The 24,735-nt window shown below is 47.4% G+C and overlaps 1 protein-coding gene across 1 annotated transcript in view; it reads left to right on the forward strand.

Moving 5' to 3' along the window:
• Positions 1–7,555: 7,555 nt before the first annotated feature.
• ikbkb (inhibitor of nuclear factor kappa B kinase subunit beta) overlaps positions 7,556–24,735 on the forward strand; it is a 100,857-nt gene continuing 83,677 nt past the window's right edge. Inside the window, exons 1-2 of the mRNA XM_052041249.1 lie at positions 7,556–7,720; positions 15,883–15,933. The gene's annotated coding sequence lies outside the window, so the exon portion shown is untranslated. The remainder of the gene's footprint in view (positions 7,721–15,882; positions 15,934–24,735) is intronic.

Below are 24,735 nucleotides of genomic sequence, written 5' to 3' on the forward strand. Positions count from 1 at the left end.
TTGAACAAGGTCAGGAGATATTACGGAAGCACAAGATTCCTCTGGGAGAGAAGGGTTAAGGGCTAAAGAGTGGCAAACTTTTGATAAGAATTCCAGAGCCTGGGGTTTCGGTAGCTAAGGGCAGGTGCCCATGGTAGAACTAAAATAAGGGATAGTCCAGCAGGTCAGGATTAACAGGTTAAACAATCCCTCATTGGCTCGAACGTTCTCCCTGTGACAGCGTGTGTTTCCCTCGGATGCTCCAGTTTTCTCCCTCATCCCAAAGATGTGTGGGTTGGGAGATTAATTGGCTGCTGTAGATTGCCCCTAGTGTGTAGGTGAGGGGTAGAATCTGGGGGGAAGTTGATGGGAAAGTGGGGAGAATAAAATAGGATCAGTGCAGGACTATGGTTAGTGGAGGACTATTGTTGATGGTCGACATGGACTTGATGGGTTGAAGGGCTTTTCTCCGTGCTCTATGACTGTATGACTCTAAGCAGAAGCAAGAGGAGGCTATTTGGCCCCTCATGCCCGCTCCACCATTCAATAAGGTCAGGGCTGAACTTTTACCTCAATGCCACTTTCCTGCATTAACTCCGTATCATAGAACATGGAACATAGAACGATGGAATCATAAAACAGTACAGCGCAATACAGGCCCTTCGGCCCACAATGTTGTGCCGACCTTTAAACCTCGCCTAAGACTATCTAACCCCTTCCTCCCACATATCCCCCTATTTTAAATTCCTCCATATGCTTATCTAGTTATCTCTTGAATTTGACCAATGTACCTGCCTCCAGCACCACCCCAGGCAGCGCATTCCATAGAACAGAACAGCACAGGAACAGGCCCTTCGGTGCCAAACTAATTACATTAGTCATAAAATGCCCAACTAAACTAATCCCTTCTGTCTACACAATGTCCGTATCCTACCATTTCCCTCAAATTCATGTGTCTATCTAAGAGCTTCTTGAATGCCCCTATCGTATCTGCCTCCACCACCACCCCAGGCAATGCATTCCAGGCACCCACCGATCTCTATGTAAAAAACTTGCCCCACGCATCTCCTTTGAACTTAGCCCGTCTCACCTTAAATGCATGCCCTCTGGTATTAGACATTTCAACCCTGGGGAAAAGATATTGGTTATCTATTCCATTGATGCCTCTTATAAACCTCTATCAGGTCTCCTCTCAGCCCCTGCCGCTCCAGAGAAAACAACCCAAATTTGTCCAACCTCTCCTTATAGCACCATGCCCTCTAATCCAGGCAGCATCCTGGTAAACCCCTTCTGCACCCTCTCCAAAGCCTTCACATCCTTCCTATAATGGGGCGACCAGAACTGAATGCACTCCAGATGTGGCCTAAAGAAAAGTTTTATAAAGATGCAGCATAACTTCCTGGCACTTGAACTCATTGCCTCGACTAATGAAGGCAAGCATCCCTTGGTTCAGTTAACAACCAGGTGACAGACTGAGTGGAGCAGCCTGGGGTATAAATGAGCCATACCTTTCCATGTGGCATTGTTCCCTCTCTCCATGTGAAGCAGTGATTTATTTGTACCTTTGTTTTATGTTTCCTGCTGACGATGTGGTCTCTCTATCTGGGAGCGACTTCCCTCACTTCCCCGACCTTCCCGTCATCTGTTCCTTCCCCCTCACTCCCACTCCGACTGTCCTGTCCTCGATCTCCAACATGGTCCCAATGAAGCTCGTGGCGGGGTCAGTGAATGACACCTCATCTCCCCACCGGGCACATGGTAACTTTTTGGACTCAGCACTGGAATAATCACCAATTCCAGCATTTTCATCCCAGAATTCCAGCATTCCTTCCTTCCAAGTCCCCTTAGTCATGTCAGATAATGGTTCTGCATTTTCACCTCTTTCAGGATATTGTAACCTTACACTGTCACCTCCTTTTGTCCGTTAACCTCTCCTGCCTCTCCTCCCCCGGTTTCTGCATCTTAAACCTGTTTAACTGTGGGCTGGAAGAGCGGCGACACTTGCAGGCTGCCCCCAGCACATTCTGAGTAACGCAAAAAGACGCAGTTCACTGTGTGTTTCCATGTACATGTGAATAATAGATAAATATATCCTATCAAATTATGGAGAAAGTTTAATCTAAAAAAACCTGCTGATGCTGGAAATCTGAAGTCATAACAGATAATACTGGAAACACTCAATAGGTCAGGCAGCATCTGTAGAGAGAGAAACAGTTCATGTTTGAGGTCAATGAATTTTCTTCAGATGGTTCCGATGGAGGGTTATTGCCTTGAAACATTGACACGTGCTGCTTGACCTGCTGAGTGTTCCTAGCATTTTGTGTGTTTTTTTATTTCAGATTTCCAGTATCCCCAGTATTTTTCCTTTGTGTAGACAACCACAGCTTCTTTCCCGGAATGACCCTGGTATCTGTAATAACCTCATCTTCTTTGCTCAGAGCCACATTCCTGGCATTCCTCGGGATCACCTGCACGATAGGCACTCGACGCAGAGCCTAACCTTTTAAACAAGTGCACAGCTGAGTAACTGAGCAGCTCAGTACACTGCGAGAGGCACTGGGGAGGAGTCTTGGTGGCCATGAAATGCCTTTTGTTCTCCTGCAGCTGCTAACAAGTAATTTCCTGCTTTCCTTATTGTAGGACGTGGTGTGATAAGAAAGCAAAGGGCACCGGGCACAAGTGTATTCTGGCTGCCTCTCACTAGCTCTGGTTTGCAATCCCTGCTGATTCCTGCTTCTAAGGAAGTGAGGAGTTTGGGTTGATTCGAGATGTATTCAGCTGCTTTCACAGAGAAATCTTACCTCCCTTCAACCTCAGCACAACCCTAATCACTACAGTTTAGCAACACTGTGACCACTTTAATCACTTTGCACTAAAGTCGTCTTTTTTTTTGTTCTAGTGGTGTTCCTTCTTGTAAAAATTGTGTTTAATTTATATTTCATTTATGTTTTTCTTGTGACTGCTGCTTATCTGATGCTCTGTGCCTGTGATGCTGCTGCAGGTAAGTTTTTCATTGCACCCGTGCATACGTGTACTTGTGCATGTGACAATAAACTCGACTTAACAGAGTAACACCTTCACTCCACCCATAATGCCCTGAAGCATTTTACAGCCCATGGAATACTTTCTGAAGTGCAGTTGCTGTGGTGAGTTGCAGCGGCCAATTTATACACAGCAAGATTCCACAGGCAGAAATAAGATGGTGTACTCATTAGAGCCACATTATACTTATTACACCACAGAAGGAGGTCATTCAGCTCATCATGTCCATGCCAGCTCTAAGCAGAACAATCCCATCAGTCCTGTTCCCCTCTCCTTATTTCCCTGCAGCTTACAATGCATCATCTCACACATGCTCATAAACTCTGAAATCAGAAAGGATATCGCCAGGACTTGCAGAACTGGGTTCTAGGGGGAGGTTGGACAGGCTTGGACTTTATTCCTCAGACCGTAGGAGACTGAGGGGTGACCTTATAGAGGTGTATAAAATCATGTGGAGAAATGCACTCAGTCCTTTTCCCGGGGCTGGGGAATCAAGAGCTAGAGGACATAGGTTTAAGGTGACAGGCGAAAGATTTAATAGGAACCTGAAGGGCAACTTTTTTTACACAGAGGGTGGTGAGTATATGGAACAAGCTGCAAGAAGAAGTGGTTGGGGCAGGTACAATAACAACATTTAATAGATGTTTGCATAGAGGAACAAAGGACTGCAGATACTGGAATCCAGATGAGAAACACGGTGATGCTGGAGGAACTCAACAGGCCAGGCAGCATCCGTGGAGAAAAGCAGGCGGTCAATGGTTTGGGTCAGGACCCTTCTTCGGGACTTTTGATGTTTGCATAGGTACATGGATAGGAAAGGTTTAGAGGGATATGGGTCAAACATGGGCAAATGGGACTGATTTAGATGGGAATCTTGGTCAGCATGGACCAGTTGGGGTGAAGGGCATATTTCAGTGCTGTATGTATCTATGACTCTAACCTTCTTTGATTCTTTCATGACTTACACTAAGGGATAATGTACCGTCAGCAATGTTTCTTGCACTTGGACAGAACTTGAAAACGTTATTACTTTGCTGCCAGTTTCCACCCTGGACTCACTCCCACACTCTCCATTTCTGACCCTTCCCTTCCCTTTCTTTATTTAATCTCAGCTGCTTCAGGGCCAAAACAAAACCCTTCACTGAGGAAATCTATGAACTTTTGTCACAGCGCTACAGCTGACTCATCACAGGAGCTGCAGACAACACTGGATCTCTGCGGAGCTTGGCCCAACCAAGACAACAATCCTCCACCGACCTCCCCTGCAGCCCCAGACCAGCTGAACTCCCTCACAGCATTCACAGAGACTGGGAACATGTAGAACAATTCCTGTCTCTCAGCAGTCATAAAGTCACAGAGTCATACAGCACGGAAAGAGGCCCTTTGGCCCATCTGGTCCATGCTGACCAGGATGCTGCATCCAAGCTGGTCCCATTTGCCAACATTTGGCCCATAACCTTCTAAACCTTTCCAATCCATGTACCTATCCAACTGTCTTTTAAACAGTCACTTCTCCCAAGGGGTTATCATCGATGAGGAGGCACAGCACTGGATTAACTTCAAGCAGTGTAAATGGAAACCCCTGGGAAGGTCCTGGTTTATAGAGTAGAGTCACAGAGTCATACAGCACCAAAACAGGCCCTTCAGCCCACCGTGTCTGTGCCGACCAGCATGCACCTGACACACATCTTCCTCTCTCCTCCCCTTTTAGATTTATAAAGTTATCGAGTTATAAAGCACTGAAACAGGCCATTTGGCCCAACTCACCCATGCTGACCAAGGTGTCTTCCTGAGCTAGTCCCATTTCCCTGTGTTTGGCGCCTATCCCTCTAAACCTTTACTATCCATGAACCTGTCCAAATGTCTTTCAAACATTGTAATTGTACCTGCCTCTGCCACTTCCTCTGGCAGCTCGTTCTACATCCCCACCACCCTCTGCGTGAAAACTTGCCCCTCAAGTCTCCTTTAAATCTTTCCCCTCTCACAAACCTATGCCCTCTAGTTTTAGACTCTCTTACCCTGAGAAAAAGACAGTGACCATCCAAATTATCTATATACCTCATGATATTATAAACCTCTATAAGGTCACCCCTCAGTCACCTTCATTCCAGGTCAAACAGTCTCTCGTTTTTCGGAGTTTACAGTACAACTGTATAAAACGTCAGTTAGGCTACAGCTGGAGCACTGTGCACAGTTCTGGTCACCACACTATAGGAAGGACGTAGTTGCACTGGAGAGGGTGCAGAGGAGATTCAACACTTCTTATGTTCTTCCATAACATTATCTCAGTTTATCTCTCTCAACAGATGCTGCCTGACCCGCTGAGTATTTCCGGAACTTTCTGTTTTCATGTACACGCACTTCATTGTTTAGTGTACTGCATTCAGTTAGAACAAAATTTGTTCTAATTGTGTTCTTTCTTGTAAAAATTCTGTATAATTTATGTTTAATTTATGTTTTTCTTGTGAATGCTGCTTATCTGATGCTATGTGCCTGTGATGCTGCTGCAAGTAAGTTTTTCATTGCACCTGTGGACTTATGCTCGACAAACTCGACTTTGACAATTTTGTTTCTCCTTCAATGGGGAGACCCAGTGCAGATTGAGTGACAGCATTGCAGAATACCTCTGTTCAGTCCACATTGGTGAAGTTGAATTTACAGCCACCTGTCACTTGAATTCTGTGGTAGTGTAAAGATAGTGTGGTTTCCTCTCTCAGTCTCATGTGTCTCCTTAAAGGTTATGCTACCAGAATGAAATTTCTGGGCCATTGATTCAGAGGTGTGAGGTTAAATCTCACCACAAGACCTAGACAATTTAAATTCAAAGAAATTATTTCTATCTGGAATTTAAAAAGAATTGGTGTCTCATCATTAGTAACCAGGAAGTTACTCCATTGTTGTAAAGACTGATCTTGTTTATTTACATCCTTCATGGTCCCTGTTATTGTGTACTCCTTCCTGCCCTCCACTCTGTTGCAGACACACCCTCCTTCTTGCTGCCCAGTACCTAGCTGCTGTCACTGCACAACTTCAGCCTCACTCCCCACTGCTATAAGGGTCCAGTATGAGACCCTGGAAAACATGGACCACTTCCCAAATCCCGTGAGCCATCCCTCAACAAAGGTAGGCATCGGTGACAGAATTCACCATCACCTTCAGTGTGCAGAACAGCCTTTGGCCGTTTGGAGTTCAAGACCTCAATCCTGGAACAAAACTCATGGCAGTAGAAACCCTCTCCCTCATTTAAGCTTCTAAGATATGGATCACCCAGAACAGATACCTTACAGCACTACAGAGGTAAAACCAATGGTGTCTCCACCAAACCCTCCAAATGCTGGGTAAGCATCCTTTCCCCGAGTTACACTCAGTTGGCTACACTGGACAGGGCACATCATTCACACGTCCAACACCAGACTCCCAAATCACACTCCCTATGCTGAACTCTGCCATGGCAAAAGGACAGAGGAAACAATTTAAGGATCTTCTCAAAATGTCCTTCGGCAAGAGCACCATCCCCACTGGTTCCTGTGAATCTCTGGCCCATGGCCACCCAAAGTGAAGAAGGATAGTACTGGGGACCTCAAGGCCATGCATCGGGTGCACCAGAACCCCAGGATATGCAGTAGAATGTGTGGACCACCACACAAACGATCCAGTTATCTGCCCCTTCAGTCATCTTGGGGGGCTGAGATTCCCACTCTGGCTTCATTAGCCACCTCAGAGCTCACAAAACACAATGGGAGCAAGTCACCCTTGATCTTGAGGGGCTGCCTAAGTCACCTGAGGTTGGCTTAGTTAGAAATAAAGCAGAAAATGCTAGAAACACTCAGCAGGTCAGGCAGCATCTGTGGAGGGAGAAGCAGTTAAAGTTTCAGGTCCAGAACCTTTGGTCAGATGTGATTCTGCTGGAGCAGGTGCAGAGGATATTCACCAGGATGTTGCCTGGATTGGAGGGCTTTAGTTTTGGGGAGAAATTGGACAGGCTGGGCTTGTTTTCCCTGGAGCGAAGGAGACTGAGGGGAGACCTCATAGAAGTATATAAGGGAGATAGATAGGGCAGGTAGTCAAAATCTTTTTCTTATGATATCAAAAGTGGGCACAATTTTCTCAGAGGAAGGAATCTTAAAGGGATCCGATAGGAAAAGTTTTTCACACAGAGTGGTTGACATCTGGAACTTGCTGCCAGGGGAGATGGTGAAATCACATACAAACACTACTTTTAAGAGGCACTTTGACACACATTTAAATAGGCAAGGCATAGAAGGATATGGTCCTAATGCGGGCAAATGGGATTGGTGTAGAGGGGCAAAAAGGTTAGCATAGTCAAGGTGGGCCGAAGGGCCTGCTTCTTTGCTGTACAACTCTGTGACTCTGTTTTCTACTGCAGATTTCCAGCAATTTGCAGTTGTTTTGCTTTTGATTTTGTTTAGTTAGTCTGATCCCTCCGGGTTTGCTAGTTAGTTTGGTCAGCCTGTGAGCCCAGGTTACCTGGTTACCCTGGTTACCCTGGTGTCAGAGGTTCACCCGGCCCAGGCCCCGCGGGTCACGTGACCGGCTCTCCCCGGGCAGAACCCGGAAGTGGTGAGTCGGGCTGAAGCGGCGGCGCTCCCGGAGCCGGGGAGTGAGTGGGGGGCAGCGTGGCCCCCCGACCCCGGCACAGCAAGATCCCGGCTGCACATTCCGACCGCCAGCGCCTCCGGTAAGCTGCTCCCCACCCCGCTGCGGCTCGGTCGGCCTCCGTGCCCGGGGCCACGCGGGGCAAAGCCGGGGGATCAGACCACACGCTAGCGGGTCACCCGGTGCGGCAGGGTGTCGGGCTGCCCTTGTAGTGCAGGGTGCCCCTGTGTGTTAGGGTGCCAGGATGCTCCTGTACTGCATGGTGCCTCTGGGTCACAGGGTGCTCGAGCCTGGCAGAGGGCCTCTGTGTGTCAGGGTGCTGGTGTGTGTCAGGGTGCCCCTGTATTGCAGAGTAACTCTGGGTCTAGCCTGGCAGAGGGCTCCTGTGTGTCAGGGTGCTGGTGTGTGTCAGGGTGCCCCTGTATTGCAGAGTAACTCTGGGTCTAGCCTGGCAGAGGGCTCCTGTGTGTCAGGGTGCTGGTGTGTGTCACGGTGCCCCTGTATTGCAGAGTAACTCTGGGTCTAGCCTGGCAGAGGGCTCCTGTGTGTCAGGGTGCTGGTGTGTGTCAGGGTGCCCCTGTATTGTAGAGTAACTCTGGGTCTAGCCTGGCAGAGGGCTCCTGTGTGTCAGGGTGCTGGTGTGTGTCAGGGTGCCCCTGTATTGCAGAGTAACTCTGGGTCTAGCCTGGCAGAGGGCTCCTGTGTGTCAGGGTGCTGGTGTGTGTCACGGTGCCCCTGTATTGCAGAGTAACTCTGGGTCTAGCCTGGCAGAGGGCTCCTGTGTGTCAGGGTGCTGGTGTGTGTCAGGGTGCCCCTGTATTGTAGAGTAACTCTGGGTCTAGCCTGGCAGAGGGCTCCTGTGTGTCAGGGTGCCCCTGTATTGTAGAGTAACTCTGGGTCTAGCCTGGCAGAGGGCTCCTGTGTGTCAGGGTGCTGGTGTGTGTCAGGGTGCCCCTGTATTGCAGAGTAACTCTGGGTCTAGCCTGGCAGAGGGCTCCTGTGTGTCAGGGTGCTGGTGTGTGTCAGGGTGCCCCTGTATTGCAGAGTAACTCTGGGTCTAGCCTGGCAGAGGGCTCCTGTGTGTCAGGGTGCTGGTGTGTGTCAGGGTGCCCCTGTATTGCAGAGTAACTCTGGGTCTAGCCTGGCAGAGGGCTCCTGTGTGTCAGGGTGCTGGCGTGTGTCAGGGTGCCCCTGTATTGCAGAGTAACTCTGGGTCTAGCCTGGCAGAGGGCTCCTGTGTGTCAGGGTGCTGGTGTGTGTCAGGGTGCCCCTGTATTGCAGAGTAACTCTGGGTCTAGCCTGGCAGAGGGCTCCTGTGTGTCAGGGTGCTGGTGTGTGTCAGGGTGCCCTTGTATTGCAGAGTAACTCTGGGTCTAGCCTGGCAGAGGGCTCCTGTGTGTCAGGGTGCTGGTGTGTGTCAGGGTGCCCTTGTATTGCAGAGTAACTCTGGGTCTAGCCTGGCAGAGGGCTCCTGTGTGTCAGGGTGCTGGTGTGTGTCAGGGTGCCCCTGTATTGCAGAGTAACTCTGGGTCTAGCCTGGCAGAGGGCTCCTGTGTGTCAGGGTGCTGGTGTGTGTCAGGGTGCCCCTGTATTGCAGAGTAACTCTGGGTCTAGCCTGGCAGAGGGCTCCTGTGTGTCAGGGTGCTGGTGTGTGTCAGGGTGCCCCTGTATTGTAGAGTAACTCTGGGTCTAGCCTGGCAGAGGGCTCCTGTGTGTCAGGGTGCTGGTGTGTGTCAGGGTGCCCCTGTATTGTAGAGTAACTCTGGGTCTAGCCTGGCAGAGGGCTCCTGTGTGTCAGGGTGCTGGCGTGTGTCACGTTGCCCCTGTATTGCAGAGTAACTCTGGGTCTAGCCTGGCAGAGGGCTCCTGTGTGTCAGGGTGCTGGCGTGTGTCAGGGTGCCCCTGTATTGCAGAGTAACTCTGGGTCTAGCCTGGCAGAGGGCTCCTGTGTGTCAGGGTGCTGGTGTGTGTCAGGGTGCCCTTGTATTGCAGAGTAACTCTGGGTCTAGCCTGGCAGAGGGCTCCTGTGTGTCAGGGTGCTGGTGTGTGTCAGGGTGCCCCTGTATTGTAGAGTAACTCTGGGTCTAGCCTGGCAGAGGGCTCCTGTGTGTCACGGTGCCCCTGTATTGTAGAGTAACTCTGGGTCTAGCCTGGCAGAGGGCTCCTGTGTGTCAGGGTGCTGGCGTGTGTCACGTTGCCCCTGTATTGCAGAGTAACTCTGGGTCTAGCCTGGCAGAGGGCTCCTGTGTGTCAGGGTGCTGGCGTGTGTCAGGGTGCCCCCGTATTGCAGAGTAACTCTGGGTCTAGCCTGGCAGAGGGCTCCTGTGTGTCAGGGTGCTGGCGTGTGTCAGGGTGCCCCTGTATTGCAGAGTAACTCTGGGTCTAGCCTGGCAGAGGGCCTCTGTGTGTCAGGGTGCTGGCGTTTGTTAGGGTGCCCCTGTATTGTAGAGTAACTCTGGGTCTAGCCTGGCAGAGGGCTCCTGTGTGTCAGGGTGCTGGCGTGTGTTAGGGTGCCCCTGTATTGCAGAGTAACTCTGGGTCTAGCCTGGCAGAGGGCCCCTGTATGTCAGGGTGCTGGCGTGTGTCAGGGTGCCCCTGTATTGCAGAGTAACTCTGGGTCTAGCCTGGCATAGGGTCCCTGTATGTGAGGGTGCTGGGCACACCTGAGCTGTCTGTGCCAGTGGTGTTCAGGTATGACAGGGTGCCAAGGCTCTCCTACACTGCAAGGTGCCCCTGTGTCATAGGGTGATGGTGATTCATTATGTTAGGTGCCTCTGTATCGCAGGGTGACAGAGCACCTCTGTCTTTTAGTGTAAGGCTGCACCTACCTGCTAGGGTGCCCCCTGTGTGCTGGGCGTTATGGTATTCCACTGTGGCAGGGTGCTCCATGCTCCAGGTACCACCATGTTATATAATGTTATCTTGCAGTGTTCCTATGCCATGGGGTGCCGGTTTATGCCCCTCTCCCACCCAACCATCTCCTCTCCAAATGTGTCCCCTGCAGAAGGTGGAATTGAACCGACTTTGTGGGTGATGTGGAGGACGGCTGTGTGTTGAGATCTGTGCTCTGGATTCAGGCCCTCCTGTCACTGATGGGGGTGATACGGCACCGATAGCCAGTTGCTTTCTTCCTCTGGTTGGTTTTGTCTTGAGGTGAATTTGAGCTCTTTGAGGGTCAACCTGATCCAATGGGTTTCCGTGTGGGACCAGGGTCCAGAGGAACACGAGGGCTGTCAGGGATCTGGGTGTTCCTCAGTAGTAGGGGTTTCTTGAGCACTGGAGGGTTGGGAGACAAGTGATAGGGGGGTGGGGAGTGACTGGGGTGGTACTGGTGGCGCAGGAGCTACATGTCCAGGTATAGTGTTGGCACCATCGGTGTGAAAACCTCCAGCTCCAGATGAAGGTTCCCCACTCAATGATTCAGGAACAGCTTCTTCCCCTCCGTCATCAGCTTTCTGAATGATCCATGAGTACAACCACATTATTCCTTTTTTTTTGCACTAGTTATTTATTTTTGTAATTTATAGATTTATGTCTTTGCGCTGTACTGTTGCTGCAAATCAACAAATTTCACGTCATATGTCAGTGGTAATACATCTGATTCTGACACTCAGTCCAGCCACAGGTGAGGGATGAACTCACAAACATCCATCTGGACCACTTCAGCCACACCTGGGCCATGAACCGGTGCCTGGGCTGTGAACCAGCGTTGTGTGCTTGGTGGATGGAGGAATTTCTGACCCTATTCGGTCTACCAGCTGTGGTCTGGTGAGTCAGGGTTGGCTGGTGCCACGTGCTGGACAGAGGGTTATCTGGGCATCCACTTTGCCCATTGCTCGGGTGTTAAGATGGGTGGTGAGATTGGTGCCTTGGTATTCCACATCAGGAGGAAGCGCCCTGTCCTTGCAAGTCCCAGACCACTCCTGACGGCTGCCTGGCCCTTTAACATCCTGCAAGGTGGAAATGGGACACACCATTCACGACATTTAGCTCTCCATGGACTCTGTCTACACTTCTTGCTGCCTCGGTAAAGCAGCCAACATAATCAAAGACCCCTCCCACCCCAGAATTCTCTCTTCACCATCGGGCAGAAGATACAAAAGCCTGAAAGCATGTACCACCAGGATCAAGGACAGCTTCTGTCCCACTGTTATGTCTATTGAATGGACCTCTTGTATAATAAGATGGACTCTTCACCTCACAACCTACCTTGTTATTGCCTTGCACCTTATTGTCTGCCTGCACTGCACTTTCTCTGTAACTGTAACATTTTACTCTGCATTCTGTTATTGCTTTTCCCTTGTACTACCTCAATGCACTGATGTGATGAAGTGATCTGTATGGATGGCATGCAAAACAAAGATTTCACATTGGTTGAGAGACAGAAACGGATGCTTAATGTTCTAGGGTTTCGATGTTTAGAAAAGATAGAGAGGGTGGAAATAACACTACTGATCAGGGACAATATCACAGCTGCTTTCAGAGGGGACATAATGGAGGCTCGTCCACTGAGTCTATACGGGTAGAACTCAAAAATAAGAAAGGTGCAATCACTCTGATGGGATTATACTACAGACCACTGCCACCCCCCCCCCCCCCCCCCCCCCCCCCAGTAGCCACCGGGACATTGAGGAACAGATATGCAGGCAGATTAGATAAAGGTGTTAAAACAACAGGGTTGTTGACGTGGGTGACTTCAACTTCCCCACTATAGACTGGGACCTCAGTGCAAGAGGTCTAGATGGGCAGAATTTGTTAGTTGCATCCAGGAGCGTTTCTTAAATCAATATGTAGATAGTCCACTGAGAGGAGGGTGGACCTGGTGGTGGGAAATGAGCCTGGCCAGGTGACTGACCTTTCAATGGGAGAACAGTTAGGGAACAATGACCATAACTCCTTAAGTTTTAAGATAGCTGTAGATAAGGAGAAGTATGGACCTTGAGGCAGAATATTACATTGGAGCAGGGCAAATAACAAAAATATTAGGCTGGAACTAGGGAGAGTTAATTGGGAACGGCTGTTTTTGGGCAAGTCCACATCTGACATGTGGAGGGTGTTTAAAGACCAACTGCACAGAGTACAGGACAGATATGTTCCAGTAAGAAGGAAAGACAAGGATGGCAGGATATGAGAACCTGGGATGTCAAGAGTCAATTTAGTCAAGAAGAACAAAGTTTAGGAAGCTAAAATCCTTGAGGATTATAAAGAAACTAGAAAAGAACTCGAAAAGGGAATTAGGAGAACCAGGAGGGGCCATGAAAAGTCCTTGGTAAGTAGGATTAAAGAGAGTCCCAAGGCATTCTGTGCATTCATCAAGAGCAGGAGGGTAGGACCACTCAAGGATAAAGGAGGGAATGTGTACTTGGAAGTGGAGGATGTGGGCGAGGTCCTAAATGAGTACTTTGCATCCGTATTTACCAAAGAGGTGGAGGATAGTGAGATAGCTGTGGAGTGTGCTAATATGCTAGGGCATTTTGAGATAAAGAAGGAGGTACAGTTGGGTTCTGAAAGAACATTGAGGTGGATAAGTCCCCAGGGCCTGATGGGATATACCTTATATTATTGAGAGAAGCAAAAGATGAGATCTTCATGTTCTCTCTAGTCACAGGTGAGGTCCCAGAGGACTGGTGAGTAGCTAATGTTGTTCCATGACCTGTGGAGGGTGTTTAAAGGCCAACTGCACAGAGTACAGGACAGATATGTTCCAGTAAGAAGGAAGGACAAGGATGGCAGGGTATGAGAACCTGGGATGTCAAGAGTCAATTTAGTCAAGAAGAAAAAGGAAGTGTACGTAAGGTTTAGGAAGCTAAAGTCAAACGGAGCCCTTGAGGATTACAAAGAAAGAAGGGAAATAGGGATAATCCTGGATATTATAGGCTGGTGAGTCTCATGTCAGCGGTATGGAAGCTATTGGAGAGGAATCTTAGGGATAGGATTCATGAGCATTTGGAAAACCATGGCCTAATTTGGGACAAATCAGTATGGCTTTGAGCAGGGCAAGTTGTGTCTTACTAATTTAATTGAGTTTTTTGAGGAGGTGATGAATGTTATTGATGAAGGTAAAGCTGTGGACGTTGTCTACATGGATTTTAGTAAGGTGTTTGACACAGTTTCTCATGATAGGCTTGTCCAGAGGATTAAGGTCCATGGGATCCATGGTGACTTGGCCATTTGGATTCAGAACTGGCTTGCCTGTAGAAGACAGAAGGTAGTGGTCGATGGGACTTATTCTGGCTGGAGGTCCGTGACTATGTTGTTCCACAGGGATCCGTACTGGGACCTCTACTGTTTGTGATATATGTAAATGACCTGGATGAAAATGTAGATGGGTGGGTTAGTAAGTTTGCAGACAATACAAAGATTGGTGGTGTTGTGGATAGTACAGAAGATTGCCAAAGGATGCAGCGGGATATAGTGCAGGCATGGGCGGAGAAATGGCCAAATGTGAACACTTGCACTTTGGGAGATCAAATGTAAAGGGACAGTACACTGTTAATGGCAAGGCCCTTAACAGTGCTGACGTACAGAGGGATCTTGGGGTCCAGGTCCATAGCTCCCTGAAAGTGGCTGCACAGGTTGATAGGCATATGGCATGCTTGCCTTCATTAGTCGAGGCATTGAGTTCAAGAGTCAGGAAGTTATGCTGCAGCTTTATAGAGCTCTAGATAGGCTGCATCTGGAGTATTGCATTCAGTTCTGGTCACCCTATTATAGGAAGGATGTGGAGGCTTTGGAGAGGGTGCAGAAGAGGTTTACCAGGATGCTGCCTGGATTAGAGGGCTTGTGCTATAATGAGAGGTTGGACAAACTTGGGTTGTTTTCTCTGGAGTGGTGGAGGCTGAGGGGAGACCTGATAGAGGTTTATAGAATTATTAGAGGTATAGACAGAGTAGACAGCCGGTATCTTTTTCCCAGACTCAAAATATCTAATACTAGAGGGTGTGCATTTAAGGTGAGAGGGGGAAGTTCAAAGGAGATGTGCAGGGCAAGTTATTTTACACAGAGAGCAGTGGGTGCCTGGAATGCGCTGCCAGGGGTGGGGGTGGAAGCAGATACGACAGAGGCGTTTAAGAGGCTCCTAGATAGGCGCATGGACGTGCAGAGAATGGAGGGATGTGGACATTATGTAGGCAGAAGGGATTAGTTTAGTTAGGTGTTTAATTACTAGTTTAATTAGTTCAGCACAACATCTTGGGCTAAAGGGCATGTTCCTGTGCTGTACTGTTCTATGTTGTTTGGTACATGTGACAATAATAAACCAATTTATATCTGAATAAGAAGAGAGTGTGAATGTATCAGGAGTAGTTTTGAGTTTATTGCCTCGGGCATATATACCCCTGGGTCTGTCCCCCATATCCCATTCCTATATTCCATTTTTTTGACTGTATGATTTAAATTTATGTATAATTTATGTACAGTCTGTGTGTTGTCTGTACCTACGTACCTGTGATGCTGCTGCAAGTTTTTCATTATACCTGTACCTCACCGTACTTGTGGACATGACAATGAACTTGACATATCCCAATCACAGCCTTATATATGCTCAATAATAGATCATCTGCAGCTCCAAGTGTCAGAGAGCTCCAATTTACCATCCTCTTGGTAATGTAATTTCATCACGTCTTAGTCCTGAATGGCCACCTTCATTCCTGAATGTGAGGAAACAGCCTCTCCCTTTAATGTCCCAGTGAGATTGCCTCTCATTCCCTTGAACTCCAGTTTCCTACTTGATCTCTCCTCCCAAGACGTACTCTGTCACCCCAAGATGCAGGGTCCTGGCCCGAAACGTTGACTATCCCTTCCCTCCACAGGTGCTGCCTGACCCGCTGAGTTCCTCCAGCAGTTTTATTGCCTTTCACCCCAAGAATCACAATGCACTACCTCCAAGATTAGTTCAGCCTTGTGTAGGTATGGACCCCAGAAAAGCACAGAGTCCAGGCACGTTCGAACTAAAGACCAGTGCAATTCCCACTACTTTCCTACTCTTGTGCTTGTCACCCATGTAATGAACCCACTGTGCCATTGGCCTGTCTTATTGCTGATTCCTAATACATAGTCGCTCTTGCTCACTCTCCTGTCCCTGCTCTGTGCTTTCTCTCTTGTATCTGAACCATGTAGCATATCAAAGAAAGGGAGTCGGGGAGGGATTGGAATGGAGAATTAAAGTGACCGGGTCCCTCTCCCTGCCTCTTTCCCCACATCCCTGCAACTTACTTATCCCTGTTCATCTGTTCTCTTTCGCAGGTTGCTACTGAATCTGTCTCGTCCATCCGACCGTGTTGGTGGAATCATTCGGTAGGTTTCTGGAGTGAGGGCTTATTCTGTGGAGGGACTGACTTGGATTGGCCCTGACTCACTGGAGTTTAAATGATTGGGAGGTGATCTCCATGAGATGTACACAATTTTGCGAAGAATTGACAGTGTGGGTGCTAAGAGGCTGTGTAGAGTCTAGAAATGAGAGGAATCGTCTCGTGATAAAAGGTCAGTTACTCAGGATTGAGGAGGAGAAATTCAAGAGCGTTTGGAATCTTTGGAATATTCCACCTTGGATGGATGTGGATGCTCAGTCATCGAGTCCATGCAAGGTTGACAATTATTTTTGGGAGTAAGGAATAATGAGGATCATGTGGGAAAATGGACATGGTAGAGATTGAGCCATGATCTTATTGAAGGCGAGGCAGCTTTGAGGGCCTGCGTAGCTGACTCCTTCTGGTTTTTCTTATGTTCTTATGCTACCTACAAGTTTTGAAGCTATGGCTTTGTGTCTCTATTTCCCTGTGCACCAAATCTAGCAGGGAGAGGTCGTCTGAAGGGATAATAATCGTGAGAGTAAGGCTCTGAGCACAAGCTGCTTGGTGGTGGCTGTAAAGGTGGATGAAGGTTGAAGCACAGACCTCATTGACAGAGGACAGTGCGATAGACTGAGAAGCTGGGAGCTCGGCAGGACTAGGGAAGGTGCACCACTTCACCTCAGCACCTGTAGTGATTCCTGGAGAAGGCAGCAAAATATTTCACATTTTGGTCAGTGTTTTAGTGCACGTCAGTGAGTTTAAGAGTATGTCCATAAAACGGTGTAACAAATAGTCACAAAGATCTGTAGTGTTTGGAGGTTAGAAGGAATTGAAACATAAGATCCTAAGTGGGCATGACAAGGTAGATAGATGTTAAGATGTTTCTACGAGTTGGAGAGTCATGAATGAGCAGACATAGTCACAAGGTCAAGGTCAAAGTTAAAGTCGAGTTTATTGTCACATGCACAAATCCATGTATGCACGGGTGCAATAAAAACTTACTTGAAGCAGCATCATAGGCACGTAGCATCAGATACACTACATTTGCATAAGTTAAACATAAATTATGTTCTTATGCTATCTACAAGTTTTGAATTTTGAAATTTATAAGATCAGAAGATGTAGAATCCTTGTAGGTAGAGTTAAGAAACTGCAAGGGTAAAAAGACCCTGATGGGAGTTATATACAGGCCTCCAAATAGTAGCCAGGATGTGGGGTACAAATTACAGCAGAAAATAGGAAAGGCATGTAAAAAGGGCAATGTTACCGTGGTCATGGGGGATTTCAATATGCAGGTAGATTGGGAAAATCAGGTTGGCACTGGATCCCAAGAGAAGGAATTTGTAGAATGCCTATGAGATGGCTTTTTAGAGCAGTTTGTGGTCGAGCCCACTAGGGAAAAGGCAATTCTGGATTTGGTGTTGTGCAATGAACCAGATTTGGTTAGGAAGCTTAAGGTAAAGGAAGCCTTGGGAGGCAGTGATCATAATATGATAGAATTCCCCCTGCAGTTTGAGAGGGAGAAGCTAAAATCAGATATTATCAGTGTTACAGTTGAGTAAAGGTAACTACAGAGGCACGAGAGAGGAGCTGGCCAAAGTTGATTGGAAGGGGACCCTAGCCGGGATGACTTTAGAGCAGCAATGGCAGGAGTTTCTGGGAGTAGTTTGGAAGACACAGGATCAGTTCATCCCAAAGAAGAAGAAGCATCCTAAAGGGAGGATGAGGTAACCGTGGCTGACAAGGGAAGTCAAAGACAACATAAAGGCAAAAGAGAGGGCATACAATATTGCAAAAATTTGTGGGAAGCTAGAGGATTGGGAAGCTTTTAAAAATCAACAGAAGTCAACTAAAAAAGCAATAAGGGGAGAAAAGATGAAATATGAAGGTAAGCTAGCCAATAATATAGAAGAGGATACCAAAGGCTTTTTGCAGATATATAAAGAGGGGCAAGAATGGACATTGGACTGCTGGAAAATGATGCAGGAGAAGCAGTAATGGGGAACAAAGAAATGGCGGACAAACTGAATAAGTATTTTGCGTCAGTCTTCACTGTGGAAGACACCAGCAACATGCCAGAAATATGAGGGAGTCGGGCAGAAGTGAGTGTAGTCACTATTACTAAGGAGAAGGTGCTTGGGAAACTGAAAGGTCTGAAAGTAGATAAGTCACCTGGACTGGATGGACTACACCCCGGGTTCTGAAAGAGGTAGCTGAAGAGATTGTGGCGGCATTAGTAGTGATCTTTCAAGAATCACTAGAGTCAGGAATGGTCCCAGAGGACTGGAAAATTGCAAATGTCGCTTCACTCTTTAAGAAGGGAGGGAGGCAAAAGACAGGAAATTATAGACCAGTTAGTCTGACCCCAGTGGTTGGTAAGATGTTAGCGTCCATTCTTAAGGATGAGGTTTCGGGCTACTTGGAAGCACATGATAAAATAGGCTGAAGTCAGCATGGTTTCCTTAAGGGGAGATCTTGCCTGACAAATCTGTTGGAATTCTTTGAGGAAGTAACAGGCAGGATAGACAAAGGAGAGTCAGTGGATGTTGTTTACTTGGATTTTCAGAAGGCCTTTGACAAGGTGCCGCACATGAGGCTGCTAAACAAGATGGGAGCCCATGGTATTACAGGAAAGGTACCAGCATGGATAGAAGATTGGCTGATTGGCAGAGGCAAAGAGTGAGAATAAAGGGGGCCTTTTCTGTTTGGCTGCTGATGACTAGTGGTGTTTCTGTAGGGGTCGGTGTTTGGTCCACTACTTTTCATGTTATATGTTAATGATCTGGATGATGGAATTGAGGGCTTTGTGGCCAAGTTTGTGGATGATACAAAGATGGGTGGAGGGACAGGCAGTGTTGAGGAAGCAGGGAGTCTGCAGAAGGACTTGGAGAGGTTGGGGGAATGGGCAAAGAAGTGGCAGATGGAATACAGCATAGGGAAGTGTATGGTCATGCACTTTGGTAGAAGGAATAAAGGCACAGACTATTTTCTAAATGGGGAGAGAATTCAGAAATCAGAGGTGCAAAGGGACTTGGGAGTCCTAGTGCAAGAGGTTAACTTGCAGGTTGAGTCTGTAGTAAGGAAGGCAAATACAATGTTAGCATTCATTTCAAGAGGACTAGAATATAAAAGCAAGGATGTAATGCTGAGGCTTTATAAGGCATTGGTCAGACCACATTTGGAGTATTGTGAGCAGTTTTGGGCCCTATATCTAAGGAAGAATGTGCTGGCATTGGAGAGGGTTCAGAGGAGGTTCACAAGATTGATGCTGGGAATGAAAGGGTTAACACGTGGAGCGTTTGATGGCTCTGGGCCTGTACTTATGGGGTTTAGAAGGATGAGGGGGAATCTCATTGAAACCTACCGAATATTGAAAGGCCTGGATAGAGTGGACGTGGAGAGGATGTTTCCAGTAGTGGAAGAGTCTAGGACCAGAGGGCACAGCCTCAGAATAGAAGGACATCCCTTTAGAACTGAGATGAGGAGGAATTTCTTAGCCAGAGGTGGTGAATTTGTGGCATTTATTGCCACAGATGGCTGTGGAGGCCAAGTCATTAGGTATATTTAAAGTGGAGGTTGATAGGTTCTTGATTAGTAAGGGCGTCAAAGGTTCTGGGGAGAAGGTAGGAGAATGGGGTTGAGAGGGAAAAATAAGTTAGCCATGATCGAATGGCAGAGCAGACTCAATGGGCTGAATGGCCTAATTCTGCTCCTATATCTTATGGTCTTGTACACAATTTTACAAGAAAGAACATAACTAGAACAAAATAAAAACAAAGTTGATTTGAGTGCAAAGTGATCAAAGTGGTTATAGTGTTGCTAAACTGTAGTGATTAGTGTTTTATCGGTTTGTTCAGGAACTGGATGGTTGAAGGGAAGTAGCTGTTCCTGAACCTGGTGGTGTGGGGACTTCAGGCTTCTGTACCTCCTGCTCGATGGGAGCTATGAGAAAATGGCACGGCCCGGATGGTGGGGATCCTTGATGATTTATGTTGCCTTCTTCAGGCAGCGTCTTCTGTAGATACTTCCGATGGTGGGGAGGGATGTGCCCCTGATGTATTGGGCTGAGTCATCTTCCCTCTGCAGCTTCTTGCATTCCTGCACATTCATAGTGCCGTACCAGACCATGATGCAACCAGCCAGGATACTTTCAAAATACATCTGTAGAAGATAAGGGGCCGGTCATGTGAAACTGAGGTGCAAAGAGACTTCTTGCAGTGGTTGGAGATTCTCTGGAATTCTCTTCCCCAGAGGATTGTGGAGGCTGGATCGTTGGGGCAGTTAAAAGGAGGTGGATACGTTTTTGAAAGATCGGGTTATTGAGGGCTCTGGGAAACAGCCTGGAAGAGCTGAGGCCTGGGGCAGCTCAGCTGTGATCGTATTAAATGTTGTGGCAGGCTTGAGGGGCCAAGTGGCCTCCTACTCCTATTTCATTGTGCGTAAGTATCGATAAAGGGTGGGTTCCTCTGCTGTCCAAACAGCCCAGAATTACCCTGCACCTTGCTGTTCCTTCCAGTGTGGTCCCAGCTCCGGTCTTGCTCTTGAGGACTGACTCATGGCTGATCAGAGAGATCAGGGTAACATTGTCTTCTTGGGTAACCCTTCAGGATCAGTGCGTCTTCCTCCAACTCCGACTTTATGGCTGAAGAGGCCAGTGTGGGAACTACAGACTCTACAGGTGCACAAGGTGCGCGGTGGGACAGGCAGGTGGGGGTGGGTAGTTGTGAGGTGTTCCACCTCCGTCACTTGCGTAGGGCTTCTGTGTGCTCTTCACATGTGGACTTGAAGTTCTTGGTGCCAACTTAAATGCTCCTGCTTCACTTTAGTTCGTTATAGAATAGAGATCAGATGGAAAGTTGGGCAGAGTGTTTGGCAGATGGAATTTAATCCCAAGAAGTGCGAGGTTTTGTGTTGGGAATTCAAATAGGGGTAGGACATGTTCAATAAATGGTAAGGCCCGAAGGAATGTTGATGAACAGTGGGACTGAGGAGACCAAGCCCATAGTTCCCAGAAAGTGCCATGGGGTGGTGAAGAAGCCATACATCTTCCTTGCCTTCATAGGTCAGGGCGTAGAATGTAAGAGTTGGGATGTTATGTTGCAACTTTACAAAACACTGGTTAGACTGCACCTGGAGCATTGTGTGCTGTTCTGGTCACCACACTACAGGAAAGGTGTGATGGCGCTGGAGAGAGTGCAGAGGCAATTCACCAGGGTGTTGCCTGGAAGTAGGACTTTAGTTATGGGGAGAGATTGGATAGGCTGGGCTTGCTTTTCCTGGAGCAAAAGAGGCTGAGGGGTGACCTGATGGAGGAGTATAAGATTGTGAGAGGCAGAGGTAGGGTAGATGGTCAAAGTCTTTCTCCCATGATAAGGACATCAAAAACTGGAAGGCATGGGTTTCAGGTAGAGAAAACGGTTTTAAATGTGATCAGTGGGGAAAGATTTTTTACACAGAGAATGGGTGATATCTGGAACTCGCTGCCGGAGGAGATGGTGGAATAGGATACAGTCACTGCCGTTAAGGGGCATTTAGGCAGGCACTCAAATAGGCGAGGCATGGAAAGATACCAACCTAATGCGGCAAATGGGATTAGTGTAGATGGTCAGTATGGAAGTGGTGGGCCGAAGGGCCTCCTTCTGTGCTGTACGACTTCTGTGACTCATGGGAAGGAGATTCCTAGGATTCAATAGGGATGTTGAGGCTTTAAACATATCCTTGAATCCTTTCCTGTGCCCGCTTGCTCTCTTCCTGTGACGGAGCTCAGAATATTGTGTGTGTTTCAGGAGTCTGTTGTTGGGCGTGTGAATGACGTGGTCTGTCTAACACGGCTGATTGACGGTAACCAGAGCCTTGGTGCTGGGGGTGTAAGTTCAGGAGATGACACCAACATTGCTTTGCTGACCCTTGCAGTTTATTTGGAGGATTGTGCCAATGCTGATGATATTTCCAGTGTTGTGAAGTGCCTGCTGTAGGCAGTCCAGGTCTCAGAAATGTGTAGCAGAGCAGGGTCTGTCTCGGAGCTAGTAGCTGGCTGCACTCCTAGAATGGCTTTAATAGCCGGTGAGACCCTTATTCCCCACCCCTGTCCCTCACTCACCAGGGTCCTGACCATCACTGAGACTGAATACTTATGGATGTCCTTAGAAATGATAAATAGCACTTGGGAACTAATAAAAATTAAAAATAATATGTAAAAAGTTGTTAAAAAGTAAGCACATACACTTAAGTATATCTAAACAACTGGATTAAATCATTTATTTTTACTCATTCATTTCAGAGGATCCCTTGTACTCACTCCCAGTTAGCTGGTTTCCAGCCTGAGAGCAGGGAAATCCGATGAAGCCGGTGCTGCTTCAATGAACTCCCTGAGGAGATCGCAGACACAGCACAACTGCATTGACTTGGAGCGAAAGTCTTCCCTTCGGCTTGTGCTCAGCTGCCCCGACCCTCTGCCCAGTTAAGCAGTAAATCTGCCCCAATGAATGTAGACACAGGTCGCGCTTCTGGACTGCAGTATGTGCAAGTTTGTGAACTGTGACGCTGTCTAGCGCAAATGCTTCTGCATAACTTCTGTCTTAAAATTTTGAGGTATTCAAGTCAGCGACATTGAATGAGCAGAGGACAATCCCAGGCAGTTTCCTCCAGACCTTAGTCACTGGCAGAGAACAATGCAGAATCAGAATCATAGAAAATTTACAACATGGAAGGAGGCCACTGCCTCTTTCTTTTCATTCTGGTTAAAAATAAAAGAATTGCCCTGCCTAATTCCACCTTCCAGCACTTGGTCCACAGACCTGCAGATCCCATCTTGTGCTGTTCAAGGGTACAGAGGGGTCCTTGGTGTGATTGGGATGGGGAATCCCAGCAAAGAGGCAAGAGGGCAACATAAAACTAAAAGAAGTATCATACATGAAGGCAAAACTAGCATAGCTCCCCCTGTCTAGGGGAGATTAAAAGAATGACAAAGCACAAAGGAAGAGCTACAAAAAGGCTAACAAAATAAGTTACAATTGATGATAATGTTGTAAATGGAAATAAGAATTTGACAGTCATGCTGAGTAATTATGTTGCATCAATATTTATGTTAGAAGGTAGCATGCCAGTCTAATAGAATTAACCAATGTGGGGAAAGAAATTCATGAAAATTAATGTAACCAAAATAACAGGAATTAATTAAATAATGACAAAAAGAGGTGATAACTTCAAGGAACTGGGGCTTGTGGAGTGTGGAATGTGGAGTGACAGAGAAAGTCCAGTTATAATTTTCCAAAGGTCTCTGTGTTTGTGAATCATTGCTTTTGACTGGAACATTGCACCTATTACTTTGAGGAAGGTGGACTGATGGAAGCCAGGGAGTTCAAGGTTGAGTGGCTTGTCTGTTGTTAGGCAATGACCACAGTGCAGTTAACCACATAGGGACTGTAGGCTTTGCAAATTTACAGTTGTACAGAGACAGCAAAGGGTAAGGAACATCTGTGATACCTGGGAGTGGTAGGGAAGGTATAATGGGTGTTATTTATATAAACTTCCAGAAGGCAATTGGTAAAGTCCCTTTCAACAAAGTGTGGGCTAAAATTGAATCTCATAGAATTGAAGGTAAGTATTTGACCTTGCTAGGAGACTGCCTCAATGGCAAAAGAGTGGGAGTCGAAATGATGGGAAGGGTGGCACAATGGTACAGTTAGCAGAGCTACTGCCTCACAGTTCCAGAGAACCGGGCTCAATCCTGACTTCTGGCGCTGTCTGTGTGGAGTTCTCCCTGTGACTGCGTGGGTTTCCCCTGGGTGCTCCAGTTTCTTCCCACAGGCTAAAGACGTGGTCTGGCAGGTTAATTGGCCACTGTAAATTGCCCTAAGTGTGTGGGTGAGGGGTAGAATCTGGGGGGAGTTGATGGGAATGTGGGGAGAATAAAAAAAAAACGAGATGTAAGTTTGATTAGTGTAAGATGGGTAGTTGATGGTTGGCGTGGAACCGGTTTCTGTGCTGTATCTCTCTGTGAAATCTATGAGATACTGTGGCAGGATGTGACTAATGGGATTGAGCAAAATTCTGTTCACCATATGTATTCATAACATAATGGTGTAGAAAAAACTCATGCACCAAGTTTGTTCATCATTAAGTATTGTAAGCAACGGAGATAAGTGCTTAAGGGTGCAGTAGGTTAAGTGAATGGGCAGCAATGTAGTGGATGGGTTTCATTATGATTGTCTGTGTTTTTGACGCAAAAAAGATGATGAGGAACTTCTTAAAGGGTGGAAATCTAGAAACAGTGGAGGTCCAATGTTCAGCAAACAATCTGCTGGAGGAACTCAGCAGATCGAGCAGCATCTTAGTGGGGGGAAGGAATTGTCAACATTATGGGTTGACGCCCTGCATCAGGACTCCTTGTGTCCCCTGAGGTCCAATGGTTCATAGGTCACTGAAAATGTCGTGGCCTGTTCAAAAATAACTATGAGGTCTAAGTATGTAGAGAAATAGAAATGGAGGGTGCAGATTTATGCTTCAGCTGTTCAAAGCCAAATTAGACTACTTGTCTTCTACTGGGCTCCACACCTGAGGACGATTGCATTGATCTTGGAGGAAGTTGATCATGGAAGAGCTGGTTTGGTTTCTGCACACGTGGAGGAGAGATTACACAAACTCAGGATCTATTCCCTGGGATGTAAAGGTTAGGTGGGGATTTGATTGATGTTTTTAAGATATTAGAGGGAGCCAATGGGTAGATTCCATTTGGGGATTGCAGGCCAAGGGTTAAGGGGAAGGCAAAGATTAGCACTCAAAGTGGATGGAGTGTCAGCATTTG

This window comes from Pristis pectinata, chromosome 29, assembly GCF_009764475.1.
Source record: "Pristis pectinata isolate sPriPec2 chromosome 29, sPriPec2.1.pri, whole genome shotgun sequence".
Taxonomy (NCBI): domain Eukaryota; kingdom Metazoa; phylum Chordata; class Chondrichthyes; order Rhinopristiformes; family Pristidae; genus Pristis; species Pristis pectinata.